The 9,699-nt window shown below is 47.1% G+C and overlaps 1 pseudogene; it reads right to left on the bottom strand.

Moving 5' to 3' along the window:
* Positions 1-6,011: 6,011 nt before the first annotated feature.
* Positions 6,012-7,489, bottom strand: LOC116898930 (annotated as a pseudogene).
* Positions 7,490-9,699: the final 2,210 nt, after the last annotated feature.

Raw genomic sequence — 9,699 nt, 5'->3', positions numbered from 1 at the left:
CCGCGGCCCCAGGGCGCGCGGAGCCGGCGGGTGGCGACTCAGGACATCCGCCGGGACACAGGGACACAGGGTCCAGGGCCTGGGAGGCCAAGGCAGCTGGGAGGGCGGCGAGGAGAGGTAAGCGCACCAAAGTGAGCGCTGCGCGCCTGGGAGCCGAACGCGGGACAGGGGAAGCTGCTCCCCACGCGTGGTTGGGAAGTGCAAAGCAAGGCTCTTCTTCCCAGCTTGCTGCCCGGGGTGTCCCGCCCGCCGCCCGCACTAACCGCAGGAGGCCGGGCCTAGGGGCGGAGCAGGAGCGGAGTCTCCTTTTACAGCCCCGCCTCCTTAAAGGCCCCGAGGGCCCTCACTGCATAAACGCGCAAGTCCTCTCCTACCACTACCTTGACTGGTGAGGTGGTGACCTCGTCGGAGTGATGCGCTTGGAGCTTTAGATCCCAAAAGGTTACTGCCAGGTGCCTTGGCTGGGATCTGTGCGCTTGCACGTGGGTGTGATGCCCAGATAAAGTGAGAATTCCAAGAATTTCCCCATTGCCAGGACTAGGTCTTTGCAACCACAGATCCCAGACACAGCAGCCTGTAGCTGTCAACGTAAAGTAGGCTGGTCTGTAACATGGGTATGATACTTGTCCTATTTCAAGATCCAGGAATGTGCTGTCAAACTCAGGCCATAGTTCAGGATGTAGATGGATCTTTGTTTGGAACGTGTGTGTGTGTGTGTGCGTGTGTGTGTGTAAATGTACGTGTGGCATGGTAAGAGGTGAATTTGGTATGGTGTATGTGGTGGTGAGATGTGTGTGTGCCGTGTTTTGTGCATTTGGGACAGCCTTCTGCATGCTTGGCTTGAGAAGGAAAGTTTCAGAAAGTTGTCAGAAACAGTAGTCAGATTCTCCAAGACCTGACATAGCCTAACTCTTAACATGGTTCAGCTGTGTTTTCTGCAGCTGCTTCAATGATGTTGGACTTCAAGTTGGGCTAGGTAGACCTAACAGTCAGCCTTATCTTACTATGTGGGAGCCAATGACTGGCTAGGCTACATCAGGGGAGATATGGACCCACCACCTCTATCTTTGAGGAGGAACGCTGGGTGGCAGTTGGACAGAGGACTTTGTGGGAACAGAATGGAATCAGTTCAAGGCTTCTGGGATTGAACTTGAACCTTTCCTAGTTAGGATATGAGATTAAAACTCCCTAACCTGGTCTTGAAAAGCCAAAAACAAGCAAACAAACAAAAGCAAAAAAGCAAACAACAAAAACAACCCTAGACACCTCCTGCAAGTGCCATAGGCTGATGAAGCCTCGCAGGCACAGTTCCCTGGCTAGAGGCTCAGACTGACTCTCTTCCCCTCATCATACCTGGCATTTTAAGCAGAAACAAAATCCATTCTCACTTAAAGAAAAGGCCGTTTGTTTTCTAACCTATAGCTAAATCTACTCAGTTGGATGATGTGGGTCTTACCAGGCACCTGAAAGACTAGACCATGTCTACCTGTGCCCAAGTCCACCTGTGTTCATATGTGTATGCTGGCTGCTACTGTGTGGGTGGTGACAAGGATCTCATCCATCCTGTGTGACTGGTACAACCAGTTTCATTCTTCCACTGACTTGTCTCAGGGGCTGCTTACCCAACTGGCTTGTAACAAACTACAAATTAAACACCATCCCTCATCTGGAATGTATCATATTTCTATATGCGTCTACAGAGGTTGTTGACATGTAGACATGGAGAGTGTCAATATTTGCTTCTAGAAGCAAACTTTGGGGAAATAATGACTGACCCTGGCTTATGGGACAATGCAGATCATCAAAAACATACTTGCAACCAGAGCAGAAACACCTCGTTAGTCCATGAAGAGATCAGGCCCCTCTAGTTTCTGCTTCCAGTGGAAGACCCAGTGGCTGTGGGTTAGTCAGTTTGCTGCCAAAGCAGCAAACACCTTTCCCCATTGTGATGTTCCTTGCTTCCCACCAGCCCCTGTTTCTTTCCCCACACCCACCTTTGACTTGGGGAGCAGACTACAGTTCTCCTGTGAGGAGTGCCTGCTCTCACTTCAGTGGGTTTTACGGATCTAGTTCTCAGTCACTTTTGGCTGTGGCTATTTGTTGTGTCTAACCACACCCCCCTCTGTGTGTGTGTGTGTGTGTGTGTGTGTGTGTGTGTATGTACATGTCCATGTGTGTTTTAAGTGCATGCACACATGTATAGGCAACAAAGGCTGGAGAAGGACATAAGGTATCCTACTCCACTTTCAGCCTTACTTTCTCGAGACAGGATTTCTCTTTTTTTCAATTTGTTTTGCTTTTATTCTTTCATATATTACATCCTGTCAGCAGTTTCCCTGCCCTCCATCTTCCCAGTCCCACCATTACACATCTTGTAGGCAGGACAGATTGTAGGTCAAAGGTTTTGTGGCTGGGTAGATTCCCCAGTCTCACTGCTTCAAATTTTGCCTGGTTATAAAAGATGGCCAATTCAGGCTCTGTATTCATCATTGGGTCACTCTCATAGATTCCAGGGAGTTTCCACTGCAATACATCACCACTTAAATGCCTAATTCCAGCTGTCTCTCCCAGTACTCTCTCCCTCCTTCCCTCCCATTCCAGCCTGATCTCTCTTGTTCTGATTCCCACCTGCTCCCAGTCTCTCCACAAACTCTATTTTCCCTTCCCAGGGAGAACCGTGCCTGTGTTATTCCTGCTCCCTGAGCCCTCTTGAGCCCTCCTTTTTTAACTTAGCCTATCTGGGTCTGTGGGTTGTAACACGATTATCCTTTACTTAACAGCAAGTGGTGTCAGCTCACACCTTTAATCCCAGCCCTTGAGAAGCAGAGGCAGGTGGATCTGAGTCCAGGGCCAGCACGTCTGCAAAGACAGAATCTCTTTACTCATCCTGGAGCTAGGTTGATAACCAGCAAGACCCAGCACTCTTCTATCTCTACCCACTCCCCACCAACACTGGTATGGCAGCCATGCAGCCACATCTGGATTTTTACATGAATTCAAAGAGATTTAAACAGGTCCTTCACAGCAAGTGCTCTTACCTACTGATCCATCTCCCTAGTCCAGGCTTAACCACTCTTCAATGCAAAACTTTGTGATTCTGAGTTTCTATGAGTAGGCAGGGTAGTGAACTGTGCATGAAGGAGGAGCCTAGGTGTGTTGGCTGCTGCCCTTGGGTCCACACTCCCCTGTGGTAGTTAGTGGGTGATGAAACATCTAGCTGCTTAGCCAGTGCATCATACGTTGTACGTTAATCCACAGAAGCCTTCTGAAGGCATCGCTCTGACCTTCGACGAGACCTTCCTGCATTAGTACGCCAGATATCATGGCAGAGTGGAGAAAAGCACAGATGAAAAAGCATGAAAAGCACCCATGTTCTGAAATCCCCTCCAGCCGCAAAGCCTGAAGCAAAAGACCCCACTGTTCCCATTTTCATCTCCGAGATTTTTGAGGTGTTTGTCCTCCAGTCAAATGCATGTTGGATGTTCTATGCTGACTCACCCTGTCTTAGAGCAATTCCCTCACCTGTACATCAAGGTTGGATATATTTACCATCTTAACAACCAAGCCCAAAGATATGAGACTGCTATGTTTTTAGAAATTAATAAACATACCTACTGTTGTAAGTTTTGTGTCGTATACAGTTGTTCTCATTCATGTGAGAAATTATTCATTACTGTTGAACAGACACTTGGGGAGATTCTTAGTCTTGTATAACTCAGGATGCTCTTTAACTAGGAATATAGTCCAAGATAATTTTAAACTCCTGATCCTTTTGCTTCTATATCCTGAGGGCTGAGATTTTAGATGTATTCCACCGTGCCCAGCTTTATGTGATATTAGACATGGAGCCTTGGTCTTAATGCATGTTAGGAAAGCACTCTGCCACCTGAGCTACATCCCCAGCTCGCTGAAAGGTTCATAACCAGACTTCCAAAGAATCGGGACTTTTGTTAAATTTCCAATATAATTATCTTAAATGTCTGAATAAAAGGGAAAGGGTGCTCTGGAAACTCTCCAGTTTGTCTCTTCTCTTGGAAATGGCTGCTGTGCCCAGTACCCTGGCAGATAGCTGTCTGTGGCAGGGAACTATAATGGCTACCTCCCAGGTCAGTTAAACCATCAGGATCCATACTGCTGCCTTTCAGCTGCCTTTGTGGTGTAAGACTCTGGGCTATGTTGGGGGAGTAAGCAGAGTGTAGGAAGACATTAGGCCCAGTATCCCGGCTCCATCCATTTTAGGCCGATTTCCTGTCATGCCTGTAGAGCCCAAGCAAGGAGCCAATGAACCAGGCAAGGTACACACACATGCACACACGCACACACATGTACACACACAAACACACACACACGCACACGCACGCACGCACGCACGTGTGCATGCATCCTCCTATCAGAACTATCCCCAAGGGAAATTGCCCTTCCTTTCATCATTGTCACTTTCTTGGTTGTGTCTGGGTCCTTTTCCCCGTGGTTTTCCTTGGGCACAGCAAGAGCCACCAGCACTTTCAATAAAAGAAAGTGCGGCCTGTGTGGGTAGAGAGCAACCAGCCGGCTACCTGGAGTGCAGTCAACAGAAACAGCAGTATTGTGACGCAGGGCCCCTTCGCACAGGGATTCCACTCCAACTCCCACAGACGCACCACCAGCTCGGCAAGACGCCTGCCAGCACTCATGAAGCCATGTGTACTGAGCCTCAGCTGCCCTCAGATCCTGCCCAAGACACTGCTTTATGGACTCACTTCCTACTCATGACAACACTGGAAGGAAAACATTATCCATCTTTTAAAATGAAGCTTAGTTTGAAGATGAGGATGAATTAAAGCTACAGGAGAATGGCTGAACCGATGTCCAACTCCTTCAGGTTCTTTGTGACCAAAGCCAACTTCCCATCCTCCTTTAAAAAGACAGAGGCAAACAAATGTTATACTTAATGTTTCAAAAGCTGGAAGTAAGAGTCCCCTTTTTCCTAAACACAGGCAGAAACTTGCCTAAAGGAAACATGTAGGCTCTTAAACCTGAGAGATTAGTCACCGAGGAACCCACTCAAGAAACAGTACAGAGTATCTATAGGTATCAAGCTCATTCTGGGAACAACTGAGATTAATCTAGTTCTAGCACCTCTGTGGAGATGGCCAGGCAATCGGATGATCGCCTTGAGTGGTCAGCATCCTAGTGCAGGCGCCCATCAATCAACAGGATGTGCCTTCAGACCCCACCCAGGTGACATCTGTTGATGAGCCTGAGTCACAGAAACACCGAGAAGATGGTGTCGACATCTGAGAAGGGCCACTTGCCTAGGCAGACTGAGGAATCAGCCATGAGTCTGCCCAAAGTGAACATAATAGATGAATGTACCTGGGTAACAGTCTGCTTCCGGCAGGCAGCTTGAGTAAGCTTCCCAGGGGATTTCCCAGGAGCACTTACTTGCGTGATTGGGTGGTTTCACTGTATGGAGCAAAAAGCAGGAATCCAACATGTTGAGGTATTTCTCTAAAACTCTCTGTTTACTCTGCATTTTCCCAACTCCAGGGAATGCTGGCCCCTCCTGTGCTTATACACCTGAAGTCTCATGGCAGAAGCCAGCCTGGGAACTGACACTGTTTGGTTCACCATTAAAAGTAGAGTTTGTAAGGACTTAACTACAAACTAGAGCAAGTGAGACCCATGATAAGAGGATAAACTGAGAAAGAGAGATATGAATGCACAACAGACAGATGTTCCTCCTTTCATGCATCCTTGATGGACTACGTGCAAAGGCTCCATTAGAGGTAGTCCAGGCTCCTTGCTTGCTGGGGAAGGTTTTGGGGGCCAGTTTCTCAGAGCCTGCTAGATCTGCTTCTGCAGCCCTGCTACCAAGGCTGTTCCCTGAGATGAAGCTGTGGTTGTACTGTGCTAGGATTGTAGATGGGCATGGTTGTACGTTTCCATAATATCAAACTTTATTCAATAACAATGGAGTCACAGAGTTCAGTGGCTTTAATAGAAGCAATTTGCCAGATGATCCCATCTACCTTGGTATTCTGGACCAGGCAGATGCAGGTCCTTTTACTCAATCTTAATACTAATATTAATTCTTATATAACCCAATGTAAACATAATTCAATCTCCATATATGTGGTTTACATAATGGGTACAAGTTAAAAGAGGCTGCAACAGAGTTCAAAAGGTCCCAGAAGTAGGCTGATAGGAATTTTAACAAAGTCTCTTATACATAAGATAATGAAGATGAACCCACACCAACTGCAAGGAAGCTATGAGTTTAGAGAGACCTTTTGAGAGTTAGGTTTAATGACAGCAAGGCTCAGGGTGGAGCAGAGCAGACCAGGACAGATTCAGATCCAAATGAGTGAACAAAAGGGCGGGCAGGCAGTCAAGCATGCTATGGCTGAGGTCAGATCTGAGCTGAAGCTCCAAGGAGTCAGGAGTTTCCTGTCTGTCTATCCCTGACACATGCTGGGTGTCAAGTTGTCGAGGTTATGCCTTCCTACTGTTATGTGTTCATCTTTGTATGGGGTCCAGTTGAGGGAGTTACACCCTTTTATCTCTATGCCATGTCTAATAAGTTCCTGGGCCTGATTTTCTTGTTATGATTTCAATAGACCCCATATGCCCCTACAGTCTTAACTTGCCCAATATACCATTTTCTACTCCTAGGAACAACTCATTTATCAGTGCATGATCTATGAGTGGTGCCTGCAGATGGTGCAGTTTGTAGGTCATGCATCCAGGGACTACAATCATCATCCTCCCTCAAAACAGAGTCTCCCGGGCCAAAGCACAACCTAAAAAACCATTGTTTTATACAATGTGGACTCATTTATAAGAGGGTACAGCCTCATGTCAGCAGCTGACCTTGGAATAAGATCTTGGCTGGATTTACAAGTCAATCAGGCCTTGCAAGCTTGGTTACCCAACTTGGGGCATAGCATAGCATCTTTTGCCAGGGGACAGTGTGCATTCCTTACATTGATGTTTGTCCTGAGTTCTGGCCTAAGGCTTTCCTTTGTGCATTTTTTGTTTGCTTGTTTTCAGGTTTATTGAAAATATGGCATAACGGATTAAACAGCTCCATGTGGTGTTTTGAAATTCATCCCAACAGTAGGCTGAGTGACCTAGAGGTTGGAGAGATTGCCAAAGTCCAGAAGCTTCAGCATTTCCTTGGTGTCAGGATCTACCTCAGTGATTTCCTGATCTAGGGCTGAGACCTCAGGAACATAATTATCTCTCCTCTCCCTCCCTTCTTCCTGCAACTCTCACAGGACCTCTCTGAATCCTCTTCATCAGATGCGTGACATAGCCGGCTATCTTGTTCCGAAGGTTTTTGCTGGGGATGATGGTGATCTCCTCGCACACGTGCTTGTTGGTGTGGAAGTCATTACCCAGGCACGTGTAGTACTTCTCAATGATGACCCGGGCCGCCTTCTTCACAGTCTTGGTGCGAACGTGGCCCATGTTGATGGGTCTCGGTAAAAGAGGAAACCTTGTTTTGTTTTTTTAAGTCAGGGTTTCTCCGTGTAGCCCTAGCTGTTTTGAAACTCATTGGCTGGCCTCCAACTCAAGAGGTCTGCTTCTACCTCGTAAGTGCCAGGATCAAAGGCATGCACCACAGTCTGGCTCCTTTTGCAATTCTTTCCCATTTATTTATTTATCATTCATTCATTCACTCATTCATTCACTTTACATCCTGATCGCAGTCCCCCCACTTCCTCCCAGTCTCCCCTTCTGCAATGTTTTAAAGACTATTGTATAATAGAAACAATCCAGAGACGAAGTATTCTCTTTAAGAGTTAAAGAAGACCAGGTGTAGTGGTTAAGATCTTTCATCTGGCACTGGAGAGCCATAGCAGGATTATTGCCAGTTCAAGACCAGCCAGAGCTCTTTAGTGAAACTACCAAGCCTCGATAAACAAGAGCAACCGCAGAAAGAACTATGGTGGTATGCACGTACAATTCCAGTGCTTAGGAGGCTGATACAGGAGGATCTTGAGCCCATGGCTAGTTCAGGCCATAGCAAGATCCTGTCTAAATAAATAAATAAATGACTGAAGGAAATGATTAAAAGTGCACACTAATTATAAACTTATCTGTTGTATTTATCTAATGATGATCCCCAAATAGAACAGACAAGGCAGACAATCACTGGCCTAGAAAACACTAGGAACCTGTTTGATGGCCCTTTCAACCACTCTATTCCTCAGCCACAAGCATGAAGTTTCACTGCACTAGGGAAATGGTGGGGGAATCTGGACCAGGATCATGCTTGAAGACAGTCTGTGTGTCTCTGTGAAGCAGAGGCAGCAGCCCCTGAGGCATAGGCACACAGGTACTTCATCTTCCTGGGTGTTGATGGAGTTTCTGGGGTGATGCATGACCACACATGTGGGTGCTGGAGTCAAAGGCCATCTTTTGCAGCATCGTTCTGCACAGAGGGATGTGCCCTCTGGAATGTGCCGAGAATCTGGAAGAGCTCTACAGAGCAGTCACCACCCAACTTTGTCTTATCAAGTCTGCTGGGCTAGGAGTCAGGGGACACAGAGCCAGGAGGACAGTGTCAGGGTGGAAGTGGTCTAGTCTTCTGTCTCCAGACTCTTCCTCTAGGTTGAAGAAACACCAGGCATCAGGAAAGCAGTAACTGAGGCTCCCAAAGGGAGAGGAGGAGGTTGTCCTGTCCTGTCCATTAAAGTCTACTTCGAAGCAGAATTAAATCTTCCCTAGTATAAATACTACTCTAGGTTTGTGTGTCCAGAGGAAGAGGTAAAATAGTCTGGGGTGATCTATACGCACACCCACCTGGGGAGCTGCTTGGTATCCAGCCAGCATCATCTGGCTGAGTCCTAGAGCTTCCCTCTAAGGAACAGGAAACAGGCAGGCAGGTGGGTGCTTGTGCCCTCATTTCTCTGAAGCAAGCATAGCGGTCACTTGTCACTGAGGAGCAAGTGTGCAAGGCCACAGAGGAGCAGATAGAAATGAGACCCTACCCCCAACAGACCCTTCCGGAGCAACAAGAGAAAGAATGCTGTGTGTGGGTGTGACAGTCAAGGATACTACTCTGGGGTCACACCCACAACTCATAACCTCAGGAATCTGTCAGAGTCTCGTGAAAGGCAATGTCTTAGATTGGGGTATAACAGAGTCCCAGTTTGACTGATAAACCAATATCTGGAGGCAGTTTGGAGGCTGGGGCCCAAGGATGGGATGTGGCATGATGTAGTTCTTTGAAGGACAGGAAGTCTTTGAGTTGTGAATTGTCATCTTCTCAGATGTCTTCACGTGGTAAAGAGGGTGAGAGAGCTTTCCAGACCCCTTATTTATTTATTTACTTACTTACTTAATCATTTGTTTGCTTATATTTTTGTGGTGCTGGGAATATAATTTGGGGCTTAGAGCATGCTAGGCATTGCTCTACCTCTGAATTATATATCCCCAGTTCTCTGGGGGTGGGGGCATTTTATAAAGTCACTAATCACTAGCCCTACCACCTCCTCATTAACTTCCAAAGATCCCATCTCCTCACCCTATCACATAGGAGTAGAATTTCTCCTCTTCCTCCTCCTCCTCCTCTTCTTCTTCCTCCTCCTCTTCCTCCTCTCACTCTTCTTTTCTTTTGGGTTTTTTGACATGGGGTTTCTCTGTGTAGCCCTGGCTGTCCTGAAACTCAGAGATCTACCTGCCTCTGTTTCCCAAAAGCTAGGATTAAAA

This window comes from Rattus rattus, chromosome 4 (genome assembly GCF_011064425.1).
Source record: "Rattus rattus isolate New Zealand chromosome 4, Rrattus_CSIRO_v1, whole genome shotgun sequence".
Classification (NCBI taxonomy): Eukaryota; Metazoa; Chordata; class Mammalia; order Rodentia; family Muridae; genus Rattus; species Rattus rattus.
This window is presented reverse-complemented; position numbering and strand designations above follow the sequence as displayed.